General features: G+C 41.7%; 1 protein-coding gene across 1 annotated transcript in view; it reads left to right on the forward strand.

The window, feature by feature from the left end:
• The first annotated feature begins 19,390 nt into the window (after positions 1–19,390).
• Positions 19,391–26,959, forward strand: part of PPM1A (protein phosphatase, Mg2+/Mn2+ dependent 1A) — a 46,701-nt gene continuing 39,132 nt past the window's right edge. The window contains exon 1 of the mRNA XM_043472227.1: positions 19,391–19,807. The gene's annotated coding sequence lies outside the window, so the exon portion shown is untranslated. The remainder of the gene's footprint in view (positions 19,808–26,959) is intronic.

Here is a 26,959-nt window from a genome sequence, read left to right on the forward strand (position 1 = left end):
TTTAAGGCTTGCATATTGTCACCCTGCTTAATTAACTTATATGCAGAGTACATCATGAGAAATGCTGGGCTGGATGAAGCTCAAGCTGGAATCAGCATTGCTGGGAGAAATGTCAACAACCTCAGATATGCAGATGATACCACCCTTATGGCAGAAAGTGAAGAGGAACTAAAGAGCCTGATGATGAAGGTGAAAGAGAAGAGGGGAAAAGCTGCCTTAAAACTCCACATTCAGAAAACTAAGATCATGGCATCCAGTCCCATCACTTCATGGCAAATAGAATGGGGATAAAATGGAAACACTGACAGACTTTGTTTTCTTGGGTTCCAGAATCACTGTAGATGGTGACTGCAGCCACAAAATTAAAAGCCACTTGTCCTTTAGAAGAAAAGCTATGACAAACCTTGACAGCATATTAAAAATCAGAAACAGCACTTTGCTGACAAAGGTCCACATAGTCGAAGCTATGGTTTTCCCAGTAGTCATGTACAGATGTGAGAGCTGGACCAAAGAGAAGGCTGAGTGCCAAAGAATTGATACTTTGGAACTGTGGTGCTAGAAAAGACTTTTGAGAGTCCCTTGGACAGCAAGAAGATCAAACCAGTCAGTCTTTCCAATGAATATTCAGGAAATCAACCCTGAATATTCATTGGGAGGACTGATGCTGAAGTTGAAGATCCAATACTTTGGCCACTTGAGAAGAGCTGACTCATTGAAAAAGAGCCTGACGTTGGGAAAGATTGAAGGCAGGAGGACAAGGGGATGACAGAGGATGAGGTGGTTGGAAGGCATCACTGATTCAATGGTCATGAGTTTGAGCAACCTCTGGGAGATTGTGAAGGATAGGGAAGCCTGGCATGCTGTAGTCTATGGGGCTGCAAAGAGTCAGACATGACTGAGCCACTGGAGAACAAAAACAACGTGGCAACTCTAGAAATCAGATTTGTCCCTCTTCCCAGGTTGTTTTTTATAGCTGATTGTTGTTTGTTTGTTTAACAACTTTCTGAACTAGTTCTGTAAAGTCTAAACATATTATTTGTCATGTGTACTGAAGTCTCTGCTCAGCTAGCTTGCTGCTGCTGCTGCTAAGTCACTTGAGTCATGTCCAACTCTGTGAGACCCCATAGACGTCAGCCCAGCAGGCTCCCCTGTCCCTGGGGTTCTCCAGGCAAGAACACTGGAGTGGGTTGCCATTTCCTTCTCCAGTGCGTGAAAGTGAAAGTGAAGTCGCTCAGTCATGTCTGACTCTTAGCGACCCCATGGACTGCAGCCCACCAGGCTCCTCTATCCATGGAATTTTCCAGGCAAGAGTACTGGAGTGTCAGCTAGCTTAGTAGTCAACTAATCATTGAACAGAAATTTCCTTAAATGCCTGGGACTGGTAAGTCTTCCAGTGTTTGCTAAGGGTCGGTAAGCATACTGGGGCACACTCAGTCAGGCAGTAAACAGCCTTGCCTTTGGTTTTACTGCCTGCTTTTGAGGAGATTCAAAGTTAGCAAGAGGTGACAGTTTAGGGCTTTCTTGGATCTTTCCTGAGCATGCAGTTACCCCTGGGCAGATGCATAATATGCAGTTGTATATCTGGTTGGACGTCTAGAGTCTGAGGAGTATGTTGGCACTTTTCAAAGCCCCCTTTTGGGCATTTCACTCCCAAATTGTTGTTCCTTTTAATCTTTTTTTATTGGCCTAATGTTCATTCCAGCTCTTACTGTTTCAGATTACCATGATGTTAAAAAATTGTTGTTGAGGGGAGGGTAGTGGGAGCGGGGTTCAGGATGGTGGGACACATGTACACCCATGAGTGATTCCTGTTGCTGTATGGCAAAAACCACCACAATATTGTAAAGTAATTAGCCTCCAATTCAAATAAATATATTAATTTTAAAAATTGTTATTTTTGACAAAATTACAAACAAAATTATAAATTGACAAACAGAGAAAAAGCTGTTTGTGCTGGGCAAACTTTGAGTCAGGTCAAATAAAGGCAACCGTGAGAATGAGGTCTTCTAGGGAAACAACATGCAGGTCATTGATGACACTTCTTTGGGAATTGGGCTTTGAAGGAAGCCTAGCTCTATTCTGACCCCTGTCAGTGGTTGTCAGGCTGCTAATTTTTACCTTAATTGCATGGTTTTCAAGGCTACCATGGAGCTAGAGAGGAGAATATGGGAATACAGTGAGTTAAAACACCACAAAGCTCACGATTCTTACCAAGATTTAATAATTTTTATTGAGTAAATATTTCTAAGATCGTTGGCAAGCCTTTAGTTTACTTTCAGAGTCCTAAGAAAATCAGAGTCCTGATTCTGACAATTTTCCCCAGTGTTCTCATCGCTTTTATGGAGGAGAAGATTTTCAGAGGTCCTTACTCCATTTTCAGTGGCATCTTGTAGCACTTTCTAAAACCTAAGGTCATCATTTTAATCGATAGACTTAGTATCACTTCTGCCGTATTCTCTTGTTAAGACTGTTACAAAAGCATTACCTATTTCAAGGAAAAACTCTATGGGGGAATGGTGGGGTTCGAAGGGAACATGGGACTGGAAATACTGTTTTGGTCATTTCAGGAAAATGCAATTTGCCACAGTCCATCCTCTAACCATAGTAATTCACAGCTCTTCCCACATGCAAAATTACCTAACCCCTTCCCCGAGAATCCCTAAAATATTATACCATTAAGGCAGCAGCACCAGGTTCAAAGTTCAGAACTTCATGATCTAAATCAGCTCTAGGAATGAATGATGTTTCTTGTGTATTGTTCCTTGGGTATAGCTTCATGCGTACCTTTGATCCTTTGATCTAAAGACCTACAAACAGTCAAGTTATCTACCCTGAACATATCTCAAATACAAGGTTAAGATAATTGCCATAAATACTCCATTCAAAAAAGGAGAAATAAGAACAAAGTTGTCACTGGCCCATAGCAATACGAAAGTCCACTTGGGCACATGTCGCCAGTTCTTTAATTATGGCTTAGTCATTGTACCTAGAAATGATGCTCCACAGCTCTTTGCTTTATTCCCTAAGCTCTCAATTCCACTCTCTGTATTATTCTTGCTTTTTCATAACTAACTTGGATTTGCAGATAAGTTATTTTCTCAGCTTGCTTCTGGCCCATGGTAGTTTGGGCATGCAGAGTTCTCTCTTAATTTTTTGCTTTCTCTGTCTCTTTTTTAACAAGCTCATAAAATTCCATTAAAATTTTGTGGATTTCTATGTATCAGTTTGTACTGGAATCCATTCCATTGAGCTAAGTCTCCCTACATTGGGCTCCCAGTATGCCTGCTGTGGAAAACACCCTTAAGCTTCTTGGACACTGTTTTCTAATGGAGAGGATCTATGGGGCAGGCCATTAAGATTCTTAGAGGGACTTGTAATTATTTTAAATGGTCTATGAGGCACCACATTAGATCTTTCTGAATTCTTAAAAAAAGGTTTAAAGTTACACTTTTGACTTCTTTTGTAGACAATCTCTTCCTAAAAGAACCCTTGATTAGATTTCTTCCAAGAAACTATTTCTTACTTTGGCGTCATTTGCTGTCTGGAGAGACAAGGAATGAAAAACAGTTTTGTCTTTTTTTAATCCAGCAAGTCCTGGCTCTTCCTTTATGTTACAGATCTTTCTTTAGTTTATCTCTCTCGTCTCACATTTTACTAAGGCACCTAGAAAAAGCCATGGGTCATATCTATCACTCTGCCTGGAAATTTTCTTAGCTAGATAATCCAGTCAGTTATGTAAATTCCCTCTGTTCTACTTTACTCCAGTCAACAGTGTTGCTAAATTTTTTGCCTTCACATGAAAAGAGTCTATTTTCCTCTAACTTCCGATAACATTTTCCTCGCTTTCTTTTAATCTTTATCAATAAGCTTCTTGAGCATCGTAAATTTCCACTAACAGTGTCTTCAAGACTCTTTAGACTTCAGCTCTCTTCATTGTCCTTTTACCTTCTGCCTGCTGTCACCTTGTGTTTTGAGTTTTATTACAATCCTACTCCACTCACGGGTACAAAAATATGTTCAATTATCTTTTGCTCTGTAAGAAATTTCCCTAATATGTAGTGACATAAAACAATAGTTTGTTATGCTGATGGGTTCTATGGGTCAGGAATTTGGGCAGGATACAGTTGAGATGTATCTGGTCTGTGTTGTCTAGGATATCAGCTGGAAGGCCTGAGGTCCTATTTTAGCTGGAAGGCCTGATGTCCTACATCTGGTCTATGTAGGACATCTGGTCTATGTTTTCTGGTCTTTGTTGTCCAGGACATCAGCTGTAAGGCCCAAAGGTTAGCAGTAACTTGATGACTAGGAAATTAGCTGAAAGCTTATTGACTCACACATCTGATGACTGATTCTCTTGATGTCAGCCTGCACTTAAGCCACAACTTACAATGACTTCAGATACCAACTACTCAAAGTTGAACAAACCTCAGAGGTTAAGGGCATAGTCTTCCATAAGACTATACTCACTTCAGATACCAGTCGTAAGCTTGGGACTCTCCAGGTCATCTTCACTTCTGACCAGCTGGCTACAAATTCATAGGTTCCCATTAACACTCCCAGAATGGATAATTCACTTGTATGACTCACAGAGCTCAGGAAAGTGCTATATTTATGATTAAATTAAAGGATACAAATCAGAACCAGCCAAAGCAAGAGACACATAGGTGAGGCTTAGGAGAGTCCCAGATGTGAATGTTTCATTGTTCTCTCCCTACGGAGTTAGGACATGTCACTCTGCCAGCACGTCCATGTGTGAAAACATGCAGAGTATTGCCAAGTGTAGAAGTTCACCCAAACTTCAATGTCCAGAGTTTTTATTAGGATACAACTATCGAGGCATGAGTAATTAAATTACTGGCCATGTGACTCAAGCTCCAGCCCCCATCCACTCCCCATAAGTTGACGTTGTGTGTGTGTGCTTAATTGTTCAGTCGTGTCTGACTCTTTGTGACCCCCATGGACTGTAGCCCACCAGGATCCTCTGTCCATGGGGATTCTCCAGGCAAGAATCTCGGAGTTGTGTTGCCATGCCCTCATCCAGGGGATCTTCCCAACTCAGGGGTCGAACCCAGGTCTCCCACATTGCAGGCAGATTCTTTACTGTCTGAGCTACCAGGGAAGCCAGTAGGTTGGCATAATGTCACCCAGTTCAAAACTCCAACCTCCTTATCACATGGTTGGTTTTTCTGAAGGGTCAGCTTCCATCCTGAGTCATCTGATTTATTCAAACTATCTAAGAGCCCACCATTAGTCACTTCATTAGCATAAGATATCAAGGAACATGATGAATAACAAAAACTGTCCTATCACTTGAGAAATTCCAAGGTTTTAGAGACTGCTTCCTAGGAATGGGGAACAAAGGCCAAATTCTTTTTTATATAAGCCATCAGCTAGAACACCTACACGTGGCCTCTCCAGGTTACCTGGGCTCCTTTACAACATGGCCATGTGGTTCTAAGGGTAAACACGCTGAAAAAGAGAGAACTAAGTAGAAACTGTATTGCCTTTTATGACCTAGCCTTGGAAGCAATGCAGTGTCACTTCAATCACATCCTATTTGTTGGGGCAGGTGTAAAGACCACCCAAGATCTTGATGGGAGAACAGCAAGACTTGGAAGAGGAGAAACAGAACTTTTTTCAAACAAATAAATATGAGGGCCTTTTATGAAAAACAAGTCTGACATAACCATCAAGTCTAAAGTCCTCCTGAAAAGCAAAAGTGTTAGTCGCTCAGTCATGTCTGACTCTTTGCAACCCCATGGACTGTAGTCCACCAGGCTCCTCTATCCATGGAATTCTCCAGGCAAGAATCCTAGAAGGAGCAGCCATTCCCTTTTCCAGGGTATCTTCCTGACCCAAAGACTGAACCTGGGTCTCCTGCATTGCAGGCAGATTCTTTGCTGTCTGAGCCACCGGGGAAGCCCATTAAATCCTCCTAGAGGTTTTCAAAATCTTTGACAAATTGGCCTCCTATTACTTTTCCTTTGAGATATCTAATTGCTTTGCTTCCAGTTCAGGTAAGAGAGTCATTCCCATCTCAAGGATTCTGGACATAGCTTTTTCCTCACTGAAAAGTATCCTCACAATGAAAATCTAACCCATCCTTCAAGGATTACCTTTATCATGACATTTGTGAACCAGTTGACAGAAACCTCCAATTAAACGAGCTTAACAGAACAGAGAATTTATTGCCTCAAGAAACTGAATGCTCCAGGAAAAGGAGCTGGCTCGGGTCATGCCCCTGGACACTCCAAACTCTCCTCATCATTACTTCTAGCAATCGCAGAGAAACAGTGTCTTTCCTCTGTCTCCCAAACAATTCCTGAGATTTGCTCTAACTGTTCCACCTCGGTCATATACACAGACTGGCACTAGATTCTGAGGTCAGAGGAAGGAGTTATACTGAGAAAGGAAGAGATTTTGTTGTTGCTGTTCAGTGGCTAAATAGTTGCTGACTCTTCGTGACCCCATGGACTGCAGCACACCAGGCTTCCTTGTCCTTCATTATCTCCAGGAGTTTGCCCAAATTCACATCCATTGAGTCAGTAATGCCATCCAACCATCTTATCCTCTGCCACCCTGAGATTCTGAGGTCAGAGGAAGGAATTATACTGAGAGGGGAGGAGATGGTCTTTTCTAAAGAAATATGGATTACTGTTACCAGTCTGGGGAAATGAACTTCCATTTGTAGGGTGACCGTTTTTTTCTTGCTGGAGTGCTGGAAGGGACTGCAAAGATTATTTTGTTCCCCACCTTTATTTTACACATGTGGAAACTTGAAATTCAAAGAGATGGGATGACTTTCTTGAGTTGTACACAGTGAAATAGCATCAAAGTCAAGACTAAACCCTGTGTTCTGTTTTCCCAAGCCAGAGGTTCTTTGTATAACTTGATGTCTGAATAGACACCAACATTATATGCTAGCTTTCAGTTTTGCATTATTAAAAAAATAGCAAAAAAAAAATGCAATCACATAGGGTTCAAATTTGAGAATTTGGACAAGTGATTTAATTCCTCTAAGCCTCCATTTCTCATTTGTAAAATATAGTAAAAACAGCTATCTTGAGGAGATATTGTCAGGATTATAGACATAAAGATTCTAGAAAACCAAGTGCTCAATTAATGGTAGATAGTATTTGTATCTCTTGCCATATATAATAGGGTTTACCACATACTATGTTTTTATTCTGTACTTGGTGTTTGACTAACTTAATTCTTTTCATAGGTGGTGGATTATGATTTACACAATAAATTTATTTTGTTGAGAAGGTCAGTGAAAGTTCTAGCCCTTAATGGGCTTCAAGCAAATATTAAATAATCAAGACGGATCTAACTAATCCAAATTAGGGATAGAATTACAACCTTGGGCTTTTAAATACCCTTTTGCAACATTGCCTTTGGGAATCTAAGTGTAGACAGCAGAAATTTTATATGTTGTCAATTCCATGCGTTTCTGTATTTTAGCTTTTGCTTTTGAATTCAGGCAGGACTGACATGTGATGAGTTTAGTGATGACAGTCTAAATAGTTTGACTGCCTTTAAGCCAGTGTTTATGGGTACATAACCCAGATATGATACACATGACTCACCAGGCCATATAAGTCACTGGTATTTTATATCAAGCCAAGATTTTTCTTTAGGCATCCCATGTTTCAAGTACTCACATTGTTCCCTTTAACCTTTCCATCCTTTTGTTGTGATTAACAACACAAAAAGAGCTTTGTGTGTCTTGCCTACTTGGATAAAGGTCAGTACTTTTACTGACCCCCAAGAGATGTACACCCAGTGCTTTAAAAGTAGAGGGTCATGTATTTTATTAATTATTTCTTTCAAGAGCTTATAATTGTCATAAAATGTAACTTGAACAGCAAATTATTTCTAATTGACATTTTTAATAAAACTGATATGTTGTATTTAAAAGGCTGGCGAGTAGGAAATTTGTAATATATTACAACAGTGATTATCTATATCCCTTTCCATGTTCAATGGAGTTTGACACATAGTAGGTTTTTAACCAGTACTTGGTTTGGAATGATGGATTATTCTTTCCAGTGGTAGGTGCTTATACCATTTAGTACCTAGGCTCAATTTGGCACTGTAGGCAGAAATTATCTGGCACATCAATGTGGCAACTACAGATTCTACAAATGCAATATATAATATATGTAATGTATAATATGTAATAACTATATACAATATGTAATAACAATAATAATTTTTATTATGAAGTTATTTTTGGATATCTATTTGTTGTTGTTGTTCTTGTTTAGTTGCTACATTGTACAACCCCATGGACTGTATGTAGCCTTCCAGGCCTCTCTGTTTATGGGATTTCCCAGGCAAGCAAACTGGCCTGGGTTGGCATTTCCTTCTCCAGGGAATCTTCTTGACCAAGGGGTTGAACACGTGCCACCTGCATTGGCATATGGATTCTTTACTGCTAAGCCACCAGGGAAGCCCTGGATATCTATAATGCACTAGTCATAATGTTAACCATAAAATTAGTCATGGTCCTTTCCCAAAGGCCTATTCTAAGTTTACTTGGAAAACTACTAATACATGGCCATTAAGTTAAATGAAGGAAACCTAGTAGCCAATAAGAAGACTAAACATGGGTATTTCTTTCACAGCTCCCTGAGCAAGATCAAACCTGGGTATGGTTGTAGAAGGAGAATTCATCTTTGGTGTTATTGAGGAAAATCCTTTCTTAAATTTCTTTTACCCTATTTCACCAGTATGTGTCAAGGCAACTTTCCTCTAGAGTATTAAGACTTTACTCTGCGAAAGATGTAAAAACTTTCACATTAAGATGTAAATGTCTGCCTTAAGTTAAGGGACACCTAAACTATCATCCCCACTGGATAGCACAAGGCATAAATTAACTAGCAGAATTTTATTCTTCAGCTTTCAGGTGTGTGTTGGAAGTGGAGAGGGGGAAAGTACTGAGGTTCTTAGAGGATATTTTTGAGGTCAGTAAGTATTCACCTGAAACTGAACCACTTAAAAGAGGGTCTATTTTACCTACTCTTAATGTGGCTTTTCCTACAAGGTACTCTTTGCTACATTTCACTGAACTTACCAAGTAAGGTTACTTGATGAGTCATTTGTAAAAATATCTAAGTATAGCTCCCAGGGAATGAAAACATGAGCCCCAGTAACAAGAACTCTCTAAAAGACATTCCTACCACCAAAATGTAATCACTCTGGGCCACTTAAAGCTGAAAGCTAATTTTACTTCCTCTTTAAGGATTTATGAAACTGAGATGAAAGGATTTTTCTACTTCCACTTTTGCTTTTCTGAATCTCTTTTCCATACTGTGACAAGAGCAGAACAAATTAGATCACATCACTCCCCTGCATAAAAACCACCAGTGGTTTTCCATCACACTTAAAATCAAAATCCTTACTGTGGCCTAGAGGCACCCTCTTACATAGCACTCCCTCCATGACCATGCCCCAGACATCCCAGAGTTTTGTCTGGTCCTTGACATGCCAAGCTCACTTCCACCCCCAGAGCCTTTGCTTTTATATGGGACACTCTTCTCCTAGATTTTCACATGGTGGCTTCTTCCTGTCATTCAGGCCTGGCCAACTGCCACTTCCACTAAGAGGCTCTCTCTGGTCGACTGGTGTACCATCCTGCTTGCCCACATCATACTCTTCTTTACCTCCCTCATGGTATTTATCCCTCTACAACGACCTTATTTGTTTTTTATTGACCCCAGATAAGCTGCATGAAAACTGCCTTTCTTTTTCACCCCACTGTCCCCAGGATCGAGAATAATGCCTAGCATATTCCAGGTGTTTTATTGATCAAATAAAATATATGACCTAAGTATATAGTATAAAAATTAGAAATACTATAACACATAAAATACATAGGGCTTGGAGTCCTTTTGAAGCACTATAAGAAGAACAATCTAGGGCTTCTCTGGTGGTCCAGTGTTAAGAATCCACTTTGCAATGCAGGAGAGATTTCGATCCCTGTTTCAGAAAGATCTCACATGCTGCGGACCAACTAAGCCCATGAAACCACAACTACTGAGCCCATGCAAAACTTTAGGGTAAGTGATTTTTCATGGAACTTGGAAATATTTTGCCATGTAATATGTAATATAACTCCTCTCCCATCTCACCAAGACATCTTCAGTTAGAACATCATTGCTGAAATTGTTCTGTTTTCCTGGATAAGAAAATGCAATGGAAAGGACCTCAAGGAGAAGGCCCAGTCTGCTTCTATAACAGAAAAAGCAGGACTGTGGAATTAGAGGGTCCTAGGTCTGTGAACGATCACTTTTCTTAGCCATAGTTTCCTCTTTTATAAAATGGAAAAAAGGTATCTCCTTTGCAAAGTTATTGTGAGAATTAAATGACACTCACAAGGGGCCTTGTATGGAGTTTGGCACATTCTAGGCCAAGATCTGTATGCAAGTCAAGAGGCAACAGTTAGAACTGGACGATTGACTGGTTTACCTTTGGGAAAGGAGTACATCAAGGCTATATATTGTCACTCTGCTTATTTAACTTATATGCGGAATACATCATGTGAAATGCCAGGCTGGATGAATCACAAGCTGGAATCAAGATTGCCAGGAGAAATATCAACAACCTTATATATGCAGATGATACCACTCTAATGGCAGAAAGTGAAGAGGAATTAAAGATCCTCTTGATGAGGGTAAAAGAGAGTGGAAAAGCTGGCTTGAAACTCAACATTCAAAAAACTAAGATCATGGCATCCAGTCCCTTCATGGCAAATAGATGGGGAAAAAGTGGAAGCAGTGCAGACTTTATTTTCTTGGGTTCCAAAATCACTGATGAAGGTGACTGCAGCCATGAAATTAAAAGACACTTGCTCCTTGGAAGGAAAGCTATGACAAGCCTAGACAGTGTATTAAAAATAAGAGACATCACTTTGCCAACAAAGGTTGGCAAAGCTATGGTTTTTCCAGTAGTCATGTACAGATGTGAGAGTTGCAGCATAATGAAGTTTGAGCACCGAAGAATTAATGCTTTTGAACTGTGGTGTGGCAGAACACTCTTCCTGAGAGTCCCATGGACTGCAAGGAGATCAAATAAGTCAATCCTAAAGGAAATTAATCCTGAATATGCATTGAAAGGACTGATGCTGAAGCCAAAGCTCCAATACTTTGGCTACCTGATGTGAAGAGCTGACTCGTTGGAAAAGACCCTGATACTGGGAAAGATTGAAGGCAGAAGGAGAAGGGGACGACAGAGGAAGACAGTTGGATGGCATCACTGACTCAATGTACATGAATTTGAGCAAATTCTGAGAGATAATGGAGGACTGAGGAGCCTGCGTGCTGCAGTCCATGGGTTCCCAAAGAGTCAGACATGGCTGAGTGACTGAACAACAACAACAAAGCCAAGTTTATTCCCCTGATACTGAGCTAAAATTGTCTTCTCTGTAATTCCCAAGCACTGGTTCTAGGACTGCTCTGCAGAACATGAGAGGATTATGTCATCTTTCAGGCAACCGAGCTCTAGTTTCCAAGATCCTTCAAGAAAAAAAAATTCATAACATCTCTGTGTCTAGTTGCTCTCAAGCTTTAAATGACTTCATTTCTCAATTACTGCTTTTAGTACCCAATTTAATACATGTTTAAGCAAGAATCAGAATACACTTTAAAGGTGAACCATAAGTAGTGAACAAATCCCTCAAATGTTTAGAGAATAAGTTTACAGCTGACCATGCAGTTTTTCTACAGGCTCAGGATTCAGTCTGGTTATTAGGCAACCGTACTGAACACTCACTGGGTGTTGGGGACGTACCAGCTCTTTTAGAGTATTTGGGTGCTTGTGCTTTTAGCTACAATGCATGCGTGATAAGTTGCCTCAATCATGTCTGACTCTTTGCAACCGCATGGACTGTAGCCTGCCAGGTTCCTCTGTCCATGGGATTCTCCAGGCAAGAATACTGGAGTGGGTTACCATGCCCTTCTCCAAGGGATCTTCCCAACCCAGAGATCAAACCCGCCTTTCTTGCATCTGCTGCATTGACAGGCAGGTTCTTTACCACTAGCACCACGTAGGAAGCCCTTTAGCTACAAGCCTCCGAGGAAACCCCAAATACAAAAAGAAAAGTGGCTTAAACAAGGAGGAAAATTAATATTCCCCTTAAGTAAAAATTTATAGTATGCAACTGCTGTGATGGCTCAATGGCTCAACAAGGTGCAGCATCCAGACTTCTGACATCATTCCCCTTCTCCTCATCAGCTGGTCCTTTGCAAGACGGCCCAGAGGTTCCAGGCTCACCTATAGAGGTAACAACACACCTAAGGGTACTTTCTCTTGTTCGACTCTTTTTATTAGGGAGGAAAATCAGTCTGAGATCCATCCCTCCAAGACTTTTCCTCAGGTTCCATTGGTCAGAATTGCGTCGCATATCCCTGCCTTAAGCCAGCGCTACCCAGCTCTTTTACAGTGACAGAAATAAAGAAAGCAATGTTTTTACGACATAGAGAGTGCCTGAGTGCAATTGCTTTTAGCCAGATGGGACCATCTCAGGTTTCAGCAGCTGAGCCTCACTCAAATGTTCTGAAGGCTTAAGGGATCAATATCTTGTCACATCTGTAACCTATTTGAAATATAGCAGTGTGCACTGACATACAGGCTGGGCTGCCGCCCTAGGCCGCATGGGAGACTGCGAACGAATGTATCTATATGTATCTAGAATGTATCTAGAGTTTGTATCTATATACAAACTCTAGTGAGAGAAGGGTCTGCCAAGGAGGAGGAAGAAGAATGTGGTGGTCAAGAACACCTCATCTGTTTTAAATATCACAATACATCCTGAGAGGAAGTATTTTGTGAAGAATAAAACCAAGGCTAATAGTGTAAGTGACAAGCTTAAGGTCACCAAATCTATAAGTGGCCCAGCTGGCATAGGGCAGCAGACCCAGTGGTATGCTGGTAAATGTTTAACAACCAGCTCTCCCTTGTATCCTGTAGAGCACCCAAATGTAGTTCTGACATCAGACAGTTCAGCTCAGTCTCCCAGTTGTGTCTGACTCTTTGCAACTCCATGGACTGCAGCACGCCAGGCTTCCCTGTCCATTACCAACTCCTGGAGCTTGCTCAAACACAAGTCCATTGAGTAGGTGATGCCATCCAACCATCTCATCCTCCGTTGTCCCCTTAATATTTTCATCTAAGATAAAAGTGACACAATAAAGATGTATATGGGAACTTGTTCACCAACAATATGACTTCTTTGCTGAGTTGAATGTTCTTGTGCCATTCACCACCTAACAGCTCTAGAGACAACATGCTTTTTACAATTAATTTGCATTATTAACAGTTCCTCTGTCACTTTCTTCTATCTAGACCATCAACAAAGCAATGTCAGTTCTTGATTTGTGACATTTGCCGATTGCCATCATGTAAATGCTCCCTCCACAGCCAGTTTCAAGTTCCCAAAGTGAAGTCACTGAATGTGGCGTTGGGAAGAGGTGTGCAGTTAATACATCATAGAGTATTTATACCATTCAGGCACAATACACGTAAGGACTTCAAGAGCAGAGATAACAGTAGGATGCATTAAGATATTTTAAAATATATGTTTCTAATATATATTATCTTTTTTCTTACTTTAGATATGAAGTATAGTTGATTTACAATGTGTTCGTTTCATGTGTACAACAAAGTAATTCAGTTATACATACGTATAAACACATACATATGTATATATATTTTTTCAGATTTTTTAGATACTGAATATAGTTCCCTGTTCTCTACAATAGGTCCTTGTTGGTTATCTATTTTTATATATAGTAATGTGTGTATGTTTATCCCAAACTCCTAATTTATCCCTCTATCCCCTCCCCTCCTTGGTAGCTGTAAATTTGTTTTCTATATCTGTAAGCTTGTTTCAATACTACATATCATCTTTGTTTAAAATATAATTGGAGGTTTAAATAATTTAACTTTTAACAGTGGCTGTGTTTAACAAACTGGCAAAATCCCTAGAAATTTAACAGTCTGCTCTCAGGAGATAGTATAAACCAGTTTTGAACACCATCATTGACTCTAAGTCCATGCCCTTTCTACCCCTGACTCTCCTGACTACTTTTATTACTACATGTAAAAGCTAGGGTTGGTCTATAGGATACAAGGGAAAACCTGGGTACCAGTCATTACTTTTGATGACCTTGGGCAATTACTGGTTAGCTCTCTGACCCTCAGTTTTCTCTTCTGTAAAGGATGAGAGCAGTTCTTGCCTTGCCCAAGGGTTATTTTGATGGTAAGATTGGCTGGTCTAGGTGACAGGGCTTTGTAAACGTAGAGTCAGATACAGGAAAAAAAAAATCTTTATTATGACGGTCATTTCATCACTAGTTTTCAACCAGGCATCCATTGTTCAGTTCAGTTCAGTTGCTCAGTCATGTCCAACTCTTTGCGACCCCGTGGACTGCAGCACGCCAGGCTTCCCTGTCCATCACCAACTCCTGGAGCTTGCTCAAACTCACTTCCATCGAGTTGATGATGCCATTCAACCATCTCATCCTCTGTCATCCCCTTCTCCTCCGAAGTATGCAGTGTTCAAAGGTATGCTTTAGTGTGAGATCTTCTGTAATGCCCACAACAGACAGTAAACTCCTGGAAAAATTGTTCTCAAGAAGTCCAAATTTTTGCTAAGTCTTATTAAGAATAGCTATCTAAACTGGGAGAAAAACATTTTTTTCCAAACTTTAGTTTACTCATTTCTAGCTCCTGTTGGACAGTTTGAAGGGACCTCTTTATGGTATTGCAGAATGCTTCTTAATTTCAATACCTGAATAAAAGTCCTTTGATTTTTAATTTTGATTTCTCAAAGCTGCTTTGCCTTTTGGGGCTAGATCAATTCAGCAAGTTATTTTGTATGAATTGTGTCCCTCTACTCAATGTGGTTTCCTAGCTATAAACTGGATTAAGTATCCCAAATATTTTAAGTTACAATTCTAAACTTGAGCAACTTTATAAAATATTTGCCTGAGTATGCTGAACTTCTCTTCGGTCTGCAGACAACCGTTCTCTCAAGCCCTTTTCCACATCAGGCCCTTGGTTTCTGGTGATCCTTCTGCCTGTAAAGCTCTTCCCTGGTTGATTACAAAGCTGACTCCTCATCCTTCAGCTCGAATGCTGCCTTTCTAGAAAGGTCTTCCCTGTACACTTGTTTCAAGTGTATTTCCCCAGTCTGTTTCCTTACTTATTTCCTTCATAGCACTGATCACAATCTGTAATTTCCTTGTTCATTTGTTTACTTCTTTGTCTATATCTCTCATTATAACATTAGCTGCTTGGGGCTGAGACTTTTGCTCATTGATGTCATAAACTACCCCCAGTCTCCAGCACAGTGCCTGGCACATAATAGGCAGCTGTTGAACAGAGGAACTTGTCTAACAAGGTCCACATCAATGGTGTGGGGCTGGGGCCACCTACAGTCTCTTGAAGCAAGATCCTACCCTAAAGATTAGCCAGGGCTTGACCTGTGACACTCCCGGTGGCCACATTTCTCTCGGATTAGGGGTAGCCACAATGGCAGCTCCAACTTGCTGGCTCCTGTCTGCCCCACCCCAGTGGGGCCACCTCAGTGATGTCACACAGGACAAGATTCTCTAATCCTTTTCATTCTGTGACTGTCCTTTAAACAGCTGATTTTCATGACCTGCTATGGTCAGAGAGGATGGAGCAAGGAGGGTCAGGTGAGGGGGGTTCACCCCTCCCAACAAAATTAGTGTAGGGGGCCTAGCGGCTCATATGTATTTCTTCAGGAGAAAGTGGGCAGCAGAAACTGTAATTTCGACTAGGCTAAGGAAAAGTGAGAAAAGAAAAATGAGAAAAAGAAGAGCAAAGGAGATAAAAAGAGGACAGAAGGAAAAGAGAATAATAAGAAGGAGGAAAGAAAGAAGAGGAAGACATAAGAAGAGGACATCTGTGAGAAAAATACGCGCAACAGGTAGCGAAGGAGGAGGAAGGGTGTTGAGTGCGTGTTCTGCTTGGCTTTGCGGCTCTTGGGTAGTGACTGGCCTCAGTGTGAACGGATGGATGATTCAGCTGAGGGGTTCACAGGTCCTCACCTGAGGGGCTACTTACATCACTGAGATCATTTTGAGAGGCCCAAGCCAGGCTGTCTTAGGTGACTGTCTTGGATGGATTCACAATAGTAATTGGGCTTTACAAAAAATGTAGACCTTAAGAAAAACATCCTGACTGTGGAGGAAAAGACAGGAGTACTGCTAACCAGAGTAAGCTGCCAATTCATCACTGCCTGTCCTCATCCCCAAGCCTCTCAGTTATAGTCTAATGGCACACAGTTAAATCCAGGACTTGAAAACTAACCTTTCAGAAAACCGCCTTCCTCTTTGGTAACTGAAATACAAACAGATTTCTGAAGCAGAGTAGAACAGTTAGACAATATACCTGTAAAAATTACTGAAGTACAATTATGGCAATATATTCTCACTGATGTTTTGCCAAAACTGACTATGAACATCCCAAATGTGTGTAGGAGACCCAAGCAAAGACTTGTAGTTGAAAAGAGAAGAAACTTTTAACCTTCTTTTTTCAATGTCACTTTCCCCTCTTCTAATAGTTTAATTTTTTTGCCCTTAGCATAATATTTAGGGAATACTTAGTACAATATTTAGGGAATATGAAATGTAGTATAACATTAATAATAAGGAAGAGGCTATTATACCAAGCACATTTAACATCAAGCACATCTAAACATTTATTTAGATAATATTAAGATATCTTTCTTCCAAATTTTAAACTGTTAATCTTACAACCTATGAGTTTCCTCATGAATACCTGCAATACCTGAATGTTCCTGCAAGCTGTATTCAGAAATAAGAAATAGTGGAAAGGTGCAGCTTAACTGTCAGTCTATGGTACACTACAGACTCCTTAAAAATTTCTCTATGCTCATATTTCCTATTTTTCTACCTCTTCCATTATAACTGACTCAGATTCTTCTATAAGTGTAGAACAGAGAGAAGAAAGATGTGGAAGCCTAAAGGAAGGAAGCAAAAAGACAGGCAAGACCTTTGAGCTCTTTATAGTCCAATAGAGCCACTGGTGACCCAGGTCCTGTCTTATGAATAAGAAAATTTGTTTTCTAAGGGTGCTCCAAATAGGGGTAGTCACATGGGCTTTTCCATTTTAGAATGGGAACGAGTCCACTAGCATGCTAATCATGCTGCTAGCATGTGGATGTTAGCATGGATGTTAGCAATCCATGTCTGAAGCATTATGGATTCCAATTAGGTAGAATTTCAAAGATATCTGATCTAATTTCCTTCTTTTTTCTTTTAGCAAATGTGGGGAGAATTAATTAGGAAATATGTCCTCAGATAATACTGGGACCAAATATATAAGTGAACTTTATTTTTACTTTATATACCTGGAAATGATCCATCTTCATCTTACTCTAAGAAATCCTAACCCCAAAGATACTGAGTAGAGTAACACTGAAGTTCCTTGAAGAAGTGGCCTGCCAGTGATCATTGGGTGATATTGTTTGATACTGTTATTAGGTCCCAGACCTGAAAGTGAAAGGAACAGAATCTTCCAAAAAATGTTGAAAAAACTCCAGAGGACTTTTACAGCTTTAAAAGCAGCTATGTGAAAGTTGCTCAGTCGTGTCTGACTCTTTGCAACTGTATAGTCCATGGAATTCTTCAGGCCAGAATACTGAAGTGGGTATCCCTTCCTTTCTCCAGGGGATCTTCCCAACTCAGGGATCGAACCCAGGTCTCTGGCATTGCAGGAGGATTCTTTACCAGCTGAGCCATCAGGGAAGCCCAAGCTAAATGACAGGGACAGAATAAATGGGTTGCTTTTGATCTAAGAGTTGGAGCAACAAAGTGGTTTTAGGAGATACAAACTAAGCATTTGTATTTTAGGAGATACAAAGTAGGGTACAAGCTCCTGGGATAAAATAGAGAGGCCCCATCACAAATTTACCTTTTTATCTGCCAGAACATGATTTGGATAATATTTTCAGTTGTTCTTTTTAAAGTACCTGCCTCTAATAATGAAGTGTTTGGTTTTTCTTTGTATTTACCAGAGCATCTTTTTAAATATCAGATCTCAAAATCTATCTTTTTAAAATCTCAAATCTTTAAAAATTTTTAAATCTCAGATCTTTAAATTGTTCCTGCAAATGTGGTGTAGGTTAAACCTCTGAACAGGTTAAGTCTCTGACAAGAGAAAGGAAGGACACCCCAGCCAATAGGAGACCCTGCTGGTGATGTACTGCTCCTCAGTTCTGATTCATTGGCCGCCCAGGGTTTGTCATTCTATCCCCCGCGTCTGCAAACAGCGTGGGTCCGGTTTTCCGTGGTCTAGCTAGCTAAGCTGGATTTTGGTCACCTGCACGTTCAGTTTCAACGAGGTTTAGCAGATCTCCAACTCTTAATATAAGCAGCTGTTACGTTTTTATTGTCTTCCGGAATTTGAAAAATCTTTCGTTTCTTTAACCTCACTGGAGGTCGTCGGAAGTCCTCAGTGACAGAATCACGTGACTGTCTTAACAAGTGCAAATAAATACAACGTGGAACCTGACGAGCTACAGCCTGGAAACTGGCCAGAAACTCAGAGCATGTGCCTCGTGTGCGGAGCAGCTGCACTCGCACGTGGGGGGGTGGCAGCACGGTGTGCGGGTAGTTGCCCTTCGAGATGCGAGGTGTGTGGCTGGGGTAGCTGCGTGGGTCTCCAAGGGTCCCTGGGGGTAGGGTGGCTCTGGAGGCGTGGAGCCTTGGAGGAGGGGGTCTGGCGGCGGCCTGACACCGAGTTAACTTTTGAGCCGCAGCAGCCAGGCCTGGACCAGGCCGCGACCGTGCCCGAGAGAAGTCGAAAGCACGGGGTTGTCCTCCGGCCTCTGTGGGCTGTGCCTTCGCAGGGAGTGGTTTGTGTATTTGCAGACAGAGGGTAGCGCCGCGCCGGGAGGCCCGGATGCCCCGGGGGAGCGTCCGAGTTCCCGTCGGCAGACTGCCAGCCTTCATCTTGATTCCTGGGGCTCCTAACAATCGCACACTCCGTCCAACCCAGCGCCAGAGGATGAAGGCCCCGGTCCCGGTTCCAATCCGGGATTCGCGATGCTCCCTTAAGCCTCGGTCTGAGGCCGGGGTAGCAAGCCGACTGCGGCGAAAGATGCCGGGTAGGGCAGTGACGTCATCTGCACCCTCCCCGCCCCCCGCTTGCCGGCCGGCGCTGCGGTTCCTGCCCCACGACATCCGGGTCTCTCCAGCTGCTCCGCCGCGCCGCAGCTGTAGCGAGGGCTGAGCCGACTGGGAGGGGTGGGGCGGGGCGGGGCAGTGAGAGGCGTGGGGGAGGGGCAGCACGGCGCCGTCGTGAGCGCGCCTGCGCGGGGACGCGCTCGAGGCGGCGGCGGCGGCGGCGGTGCTAGGGGCGGGAGCGCGCGCGGGAGGGAGGGAGCTGTGGTCTCGGCGCCCGCCCGGCTTGCAGCTTCGGGTGCTCCGGAGGCTGCAGCTCGGGAACCGGTGATTGGGGAGGGGGGGGTGGGGGGCGCCAGGCAGGTGGGGCGCGAAAGCTATGACTCTTCGGCTCTTCCTCCTCCCGGACCCGCTCTCCGCCTCCCGCTCCAACGCCCGGATGATCTGAGCCGCGAGGGCGCCGAGAGCCGGGGGCCCGGACGCAGCCCGGCTCCTCCCCTCCTCCGCCCCCTCCCCGGCCTGACCTGGCCGGCCGCCGCCGCGGTGACCCCCCTCCCGCCCCCTCCCCGGCCGCCGTCGCCGCCGCCGCCTCGGCGGACCAGGGACTTGCTCGTCCGCGGCTGCTCCGGGTAAGCGCGACGCTCGGGCCGACAGCGGGCGGGAGGGCGGGCGGCGTGGGCCTGCGCGGCGGCGGCCAGGCCTGGGGCCTGGGGCCTGTAAACAAGCCGGGCGTCTGCCCGGGCGCTCCCGGGAGGAGACGCGACAACTCCACCCCCTGGCCCGGCCTCCTCCCCGGAGCCCGGCGGCAGGCGGCGAGGGGTTAACGCTCCGCGAGGGCGGCGGCGGGGAGGCGGGGGCGGGGTGTTTGTGGCGGCGGCCGCGGGAGGGGTCGCGACCCTCCGGCCGCCCAGGCCCGGTTCGATGTTAGCGGAGGCGGCACGGACGAGGCCCGCGGCCCGGCCTGCCCCGAGAGCAGCCGGCGGAACTTTTCCCGAGCGGGAAGGGGGCGTCCGGCGCCCCCACTCGCTCTGGGCTCCAACCCTTGGAGCGAGGCCGAGAGTTAGAAGCGGGGGGACGCTTCGTTCGGACCGGACTTGGCCTCGAAACACTAAATTTGGGGGAATTTGCTTTAGATTTTTATGCAGACCGTGCTGAGAGTGAGGTTCCTTCAGAACTCAAGTCAGTGATGCCTCCAGTTCATTCATTATTTAGGCATCGAACAAATCCATTGAAGTAAATCGAACCGATTTCTCTTTTTAACCGTATAAAAGTTCTTGATACTAGAGTTTAGTTGAGGTGTGGTTCTGCTCTGCTTGTACATGTTAAGTATTTTCTTGAAGGACAGCTGGCTGTGGAGAGCCTCTGCCAACCGCAGTTTTAGATATGTTTTGAAAATCTCATCACCTGAGGTTTTTTGTTTTGTTTTTTTTTTCCAAGTACCGCGGTGCTTAAAAATCCACAAAGGTCATACTTCAGTTGTGCAAGCCAAGAAGTCTATTCGCCACCCCCACTCCCAACTGTAAATTTTCTTCTGATTGCAGTTATAAGCCGAATGCATCTTAAGAAGTGACTGGAAGAGTATGGGAGATGTAAGAACCTATGGGAGGTGGTTTTTGTTTTCCCGGAGTAGATGATTTTGACATTACTAAAGGAAATTAGAAATTTTAAAAAGTTGTTCCGAGGAAAAGGTTTAATCTTTCCGAACTTGCACGTTCGCGTTTTAAACACAACCACTTTTTAGCTGTAAAGGACTCTGAACAGAGTCAGAGATTTTTAACAGCGCTCTTCTGAGCCTTAGGAGTTACAGAACTCTCAGGAGTTCAGCAAGGATTGCTCCCCACCTGCCCTTTAACTCGAACAATTTCACTTTAGTGTTTTTATCTTTTTACACATTGGGCCTTTTCCAAAGTCTGTGGTTCTGTAACTCGTTAGAGATTAGGAAACTGACTAGGGCCATAGTGACCCACCCCACTCCCTGTTTTGTAAGTGTATTTTGTTTCTTTTGATTTTATTGATTGATTTTGTTTCTTTTGACATAATTTGAAGCACAAAGTAACATTTCTTGTTTGATGTTTTAGGTCTGTTCTTATGTGCAACTCACGAGTATCTGTTTAAACATTCAATCATAAAGTGACGATTACTTTTAACCTGCAAGGTACAGCTATACCACATTTTGGAAACTATAGTGAACTGCACATAGAAGTTAAGACATTTTTGATTAGATATCACTAGATATTTTTCAGTAATTACTTTCAGTGAAGTAATTATTTTATGGGAGAGATATATTAAGACTGGTAAACTTTGGCTAGGTACCTCAGTATATATTTGAGAAATAAGATGGTCGAATGCTTGAGTCATCAGAATTTCTTTTTATGTGATGTGTGTGTGTTAACATATAAAGGTGGTTTATATTTTTGTTTGAAGAACAAAATTGATGCCTATAAGTACAGTATAAACTGTTGAAAGAAACACTGCACTAGGAGACAAGAATTGTTTGGTCATGGTTGTGTTCCAAACATCAGCAAAGCCAAAGGGGTAGATTATCAAATGTTGCTTATTCTCAACATTGTGTATTTAATAGGCTTTGACTCAGTGCCTGTTATGTGCCAGGCACTTAGATGTTTCAGCATTCTGGCGCTGATTTTCTTTCAGGGTTGTGTCTTACTTGAAAGAATTTTAAGTCAGTGATTGTTATTTAGGAAAGATATTCCTGTGGGTAGCCTTTACCGGTTTTTCTGTTGGGAATGAGAAGCCTAGAAAAGCTCTTGGGAGGAAGGCAGATGGAGATTCCACAAGAGACAAAGGGTGGTTGAGCCTACAGGTTTGAACAAGCACAGGACCCTTGGTAATTTGATGTGAAGGGCATTTTAAGAGCACATTGTGCAGGTTTTCCTGTCAGTTCAAGTTGGGTCTTGCTTATCTTGACTTGTTAATAAACCTTCATTTGAAAATTCGTTCTCTGATATGCAGTTTTTTTCAAAGAAATTTATAGAACAGTGTATTGTCACATGGTAAATATTGCTAAGCAGTTAGTAAAAAACCTACAGTCTTTGAATTTGTTCACATAGCACTTAGACTTTATTAAAATGGCTAATAGCATGGGTAGCTGATTCTAGTTTAACTGCAAATGCTTATTTGTTTGTTTAAAAATTTAAAGCTAAAGACTGACATATGTCCATAGGGAGCTTGTTATCCCTGAAATGCGCATGCCTGAGTGCTGGGTTAATTTCTTAAGATGTGAGTTGGTGATCATGTAGTTAGAATTAAATAACTAATTGTAAGGTGATATTTTGCCGAATCCCTGAATGACGCTTGGGCACCTTACTCTGAGTGGTACTCTTGACTACTTTCCATCCTTACCCAATCAGAGGAAGGAGGCATCCCATTAAGAATATCTGTGCAAATGGAGTCCTGTAAGAGTCAAATAGAAGGTAAAACAAGGTGTGGCCCTGTGAAATATATGGACCTTAGGGGAAGGAAAAGGTGTTGTGAAGCAACTAGGTAAAAGTTTGTGCCTTCCTGTACCTTGGTTAGTAACTTTATTCCAGAATATGTTCTGTCTTCCATCTCATATGTTGGTGACAAACTTTTAAAGATTGAGTTGCTTCATATTCTATTTCACTGTTAGCCAGGAAATTTTCTGACTTGGGATTATTAACTACTGTTATATGAAAGTAATTTGGGTTAAACTGTATCAGAAGGAGAAGGGGACGACAGAGGATGAGATGGTTGGATGGCATCACTGACTGAATGGACATGAGTTTGAGCAAGCTCCAGGAGTTGGTGACAGACAAGGAAGCCTGGTGTGCTGCAGGCCATGGGGTTGCAAACAGTTGGACATGACTTAGCAACTGAACTGAACTGAATATCAAAACCAAAAGTTTGATTACCTATATTCTTTCTTTTGTTCTTTGCAATGCCTAATGTGCTCTTATGCACAAGTAATAATTTTATATTTTATTATGAATCTCTAGAATATATTTCTTGATGATTTTGACTTTTGGATTTCCTAGCTATCTGTGTATCTTCACCTAGCTTTTCTTTTGCTGAGGTAGGTAGAAGGAGCTAGAGAAAGTAATTAAGAGAGGTGAGCTTCTGTATACCTTTATCTAAAATGTGATAAGAGTTTTTAGAATTTTTGTAGAAAACTGAGGGAAAGATAATGTTAATGTGTGTTCATGGATTGTTGATACTGTGTTTATAATATAAATTAAGAGATGTTTTAAACATTCATTGAGTAAATGTGATAAAGAAAGGAGTTTCAATTTTTATATTTCTTAGTATGTTTATCTGGACTCCATTTTCTTAGTTTATGAAGTATTCATATTTAGGATATGGATTGAAAGTCACTAGACTTTTTTCATGGCTGATATGATTTGAATTAAGATCCTATGAAACCAAATTACTTCTAGATACATAAGAAAGTGAATAATAAAAGCTGTAATTTATTGACCACTTATTTGCATGAGGCTTTAATTTTCACTGCAACCCTTTAATGCATATGATGTTATCTCTGTGTTGCAGATGAAGAAATGTAGGATTAGAGAGTGTAAGTAATGTGCCAGAATCAGATCTGTAAATACAGAACTCCTGAGCAGACTTTTCCCAGTTAGATTAGCCTTCTTGTTCCTAGGAATCAAAATTTGAAAAGCTGAATGTTATGCTTCTGATACAGATTCCTAGAATTAAAAGGGACCTTACAAATTTATGTAGTGTATAAGTCTTCCAGTGCAAAAGTCCCTTTTAAAACATTCCATAGAGATTTAAGAACTTAAGATCATTTTCTCATTCCTAAAGTTTCAAAAGTCCACAGAGATAAACAGTTTTATGTGTTCAACTCTCATTGTTCAGACTAAGAAAGGGAATCAATATTAATTGTCGAATAGTTGATACCTGTAATGAAGGACTTGGGGAAATGTTTCTGAGCGCATACAGTCAGTGGAGCTATGTTGAAGGCTCCAGAGAACATGGTGAAGCTTACTAGTGGGGTGATCTTTTAGCAAGCTACTTGATTTTTCTAAGCCTCAGTTTTCTTTATCTGTCAAAATCAAATGGGAAAAACCTTTCTCATTAGGTAATCTCTCTTTCACTGCGCTGAGTCTTCATTGTTCTCTGGCGTTCTGTAGTTGTGGTGAGCAGGGGCTGCCCTCTTTTCTGTGCGCCAGCTTCTCTTTGTGGCGGCTTCTGTGTTGCTTTAGGCACATGGGCTTCAGTGATTGCAGCACGGGGGGACTCAGTAGTTGTGGCGCGTGACTTAGTAGTGTGTATGCAGCATGTGTGATCTTCCCAGACCAGGAAGTGAATCCGTGTCGCCTGCATTGTCAGGAAGATTCTTAACCACTGGACTACCAAGGAAGCCCTGTCTTAGGTAATCTCAAAGATTAAATGAGATGACCATGTAAAGCACATGACATGTTTTCTACTGTGAAGAAATAAATGGTCGCTGCTATTATTGAGTATATGAAATCTAGAGATTCTTAGGGGAATAGAAACTGAGTGAGTATGAGAGGCTTGGAGCAAAACTTGAGCAGTGAGCCTGAAAGACAAACTAGGAGACTGAGTGGAGGCTTTAAAGAGGTTGTAAAGGTTGTGGGCATATAGACCTTGTATATGAGTACACTAAAAATTAAGAGGTAATGGAAAAGAAAGTTGAGTATGAGTAGATTTATTTGACTATATGAAGCTGGAGAGAAATTAGGTTAATGATTAGGTGGGAGTTGATGGTTAAATAGAGAATCAAGAGTAAGTAATAAAGCAAAGGTGAATGTTTGGACAATAATGATCAGTAAATGAAGGACACGGGTTGGAGTTTTAAAGAGGAGACAGTTCATGATTAGAAATGGGCAAGAGGGTTATTACTATACTCAGAAAAGATGCGAAAGAGTAAGAGACATAAATTATTCTCATTAACTCAGTTCTTCTTATGAAACAAAAAAAATAGTCTTCATAAAAGGCATTTAGGCTTTGTATGTGGGTCCTGGGTTATTTAAGATTGAAAAATTATATTGGAACAGTTCAGGTCTTACTAATTCATACCCAAACCATGTTTAATACTCCAAAAACTTGTCTTTCCTAGTAGCATCTTGTACTGCATCTCTCTCCTCCGTTCATTAAAGCATCACAAAATTCTTCCTAAAATACTATTTTCATCACATTTCTCTGCTCAATGTATTTAGTAACTTCCTTTTGCCTCTAGAATTAAGTTTAGAATTCTTAGTTTGGTTTTGACACTTTCCATAGTTGGACTTCTGGACTGATTTATTTCAGCTAAACTGGTACCCTTGCCATCTCTGGACCACACCCTGTACTTTCTCCCTCTCAGTGGGTCTTTGCTCATGCTAATTGATAGTTCAGAATTCTTATCCCTCCTTCACCAGCTTTTGTTTTCTTCTCTATCAAAGCTCATTTCTAGCATTTTCTCCCCCACAAAACCTTTCCTGATCACCAGAATGTTTCATTTCTCCTCTCTTTGTACTTCCATAGTATCATCTATTGTTTGTACAGCTTTAATCATATACTTACTGTGAAGTATTTGTGTTTTAATTATAATTGTGCGTTCAATTTAATTATAAAATTCTGAAGGGGAAAATACAATATCTTTTCTGTATTCAAAGCCTGGCACAGGGCCTGTGGATAGTGGACATTCAGATATTTTTTATTAGGCAAAATCTACCTGGAAGTAGGTGTGACTGTTGTAGAAGAAGTTAAAGGCTTTCTGGTGGCAGATATTTCTGGCTCTCTTCTCACTCTTTTTAAATATTATTTTGGTTGAACCTGTATTTTTTTTTTTTTTTCTTTTTCCTGCCACACTACTTGGCTTGCAGGGTCTTAGTTCCCCAGCCAGGGATTAAACCTGGGCCCTGGCAGTGAAAACGATGAGTCGTAACCACAGGACCACCAGGGAACTCCCCGAAACCTACATTTTTAAGTGCGTGAAGATTATGCAAATCTGAATGGTGTCAGAGTTGTTATGTTGGTATAGAAAATTATGTTGATTCTGGATCTAAGGATTTCATCTTACCTTCCTGTGTTTTGGCTTTGAGGTTTAAATAGGACTCATAGCCATCCCATCCATCCCTTTCCAGAGTTATATGTGCAATTATTATAACTAGGCATTCTTTTAAACAGAAAGGAATTGTGGAATCACAGTAACTAGACAATGTTACCAGTTTAAAAAGGTAGATAGAAACTTCCCTGGTGGTCCAGTAGTTAAGAATCTGCTTACCAATGCAGGAGACATGGGTTCAGGAAGATCCCACATGCTGCCGGGCAACGAAGGCCATGTGCTACGGTTACTGAGCCCAAGCTGTTGCGCCCATGGGCTGCAACTACTGAGTTCACATGCTGCAGCTACTGAGCTGGCATGCCCAGAGCTCGTGCTTTGTGACAAGAGAAGCCACTGCATGAACGAAGCCCGCACAATGCAAAAGGTGACTAGAAAAAGCCCGTGGGCAGCAACGAAGACCCAGTGCGGCAAAATTTTTTTTTAATTAAATAAGGTATTTTTTAAATAAGTAAAAATGGAAATAACTATCGACTTTTATTTTGACTTTTAAACAAATGGCTAATATATGAATAGTCTGTGTTCATATAGATCTCTAAGCTAAACTTAAGCTTTATCAAGTTGTTAACTGTTTCTAGAATTTAGAAAATAGTAAAATTTTCTTTATTGAATTTTTTGAGTGGATAATTTTATATAAGGAGTCTGTGATTGCTTAGATCTATTTATTGGAGCATGATACTAATGAGACCAGAATCACAAATTTGATTCTTTGTGTGCC

Source organism: Cervus canadensis, chromosome 6 (assembly GCF_019320065.1).
Source record: "Cervus canadensis isolate Bull #8, Minnesota chromosome 6, ASM1932006v1, whole genome shotgun sequence".
Taxonomy (NCBI): Eukaryota; Metazoa; Chordata; class Mammalia; order Artiodactyla; family Cervidae; genus Cervus; species Cervus canadensis.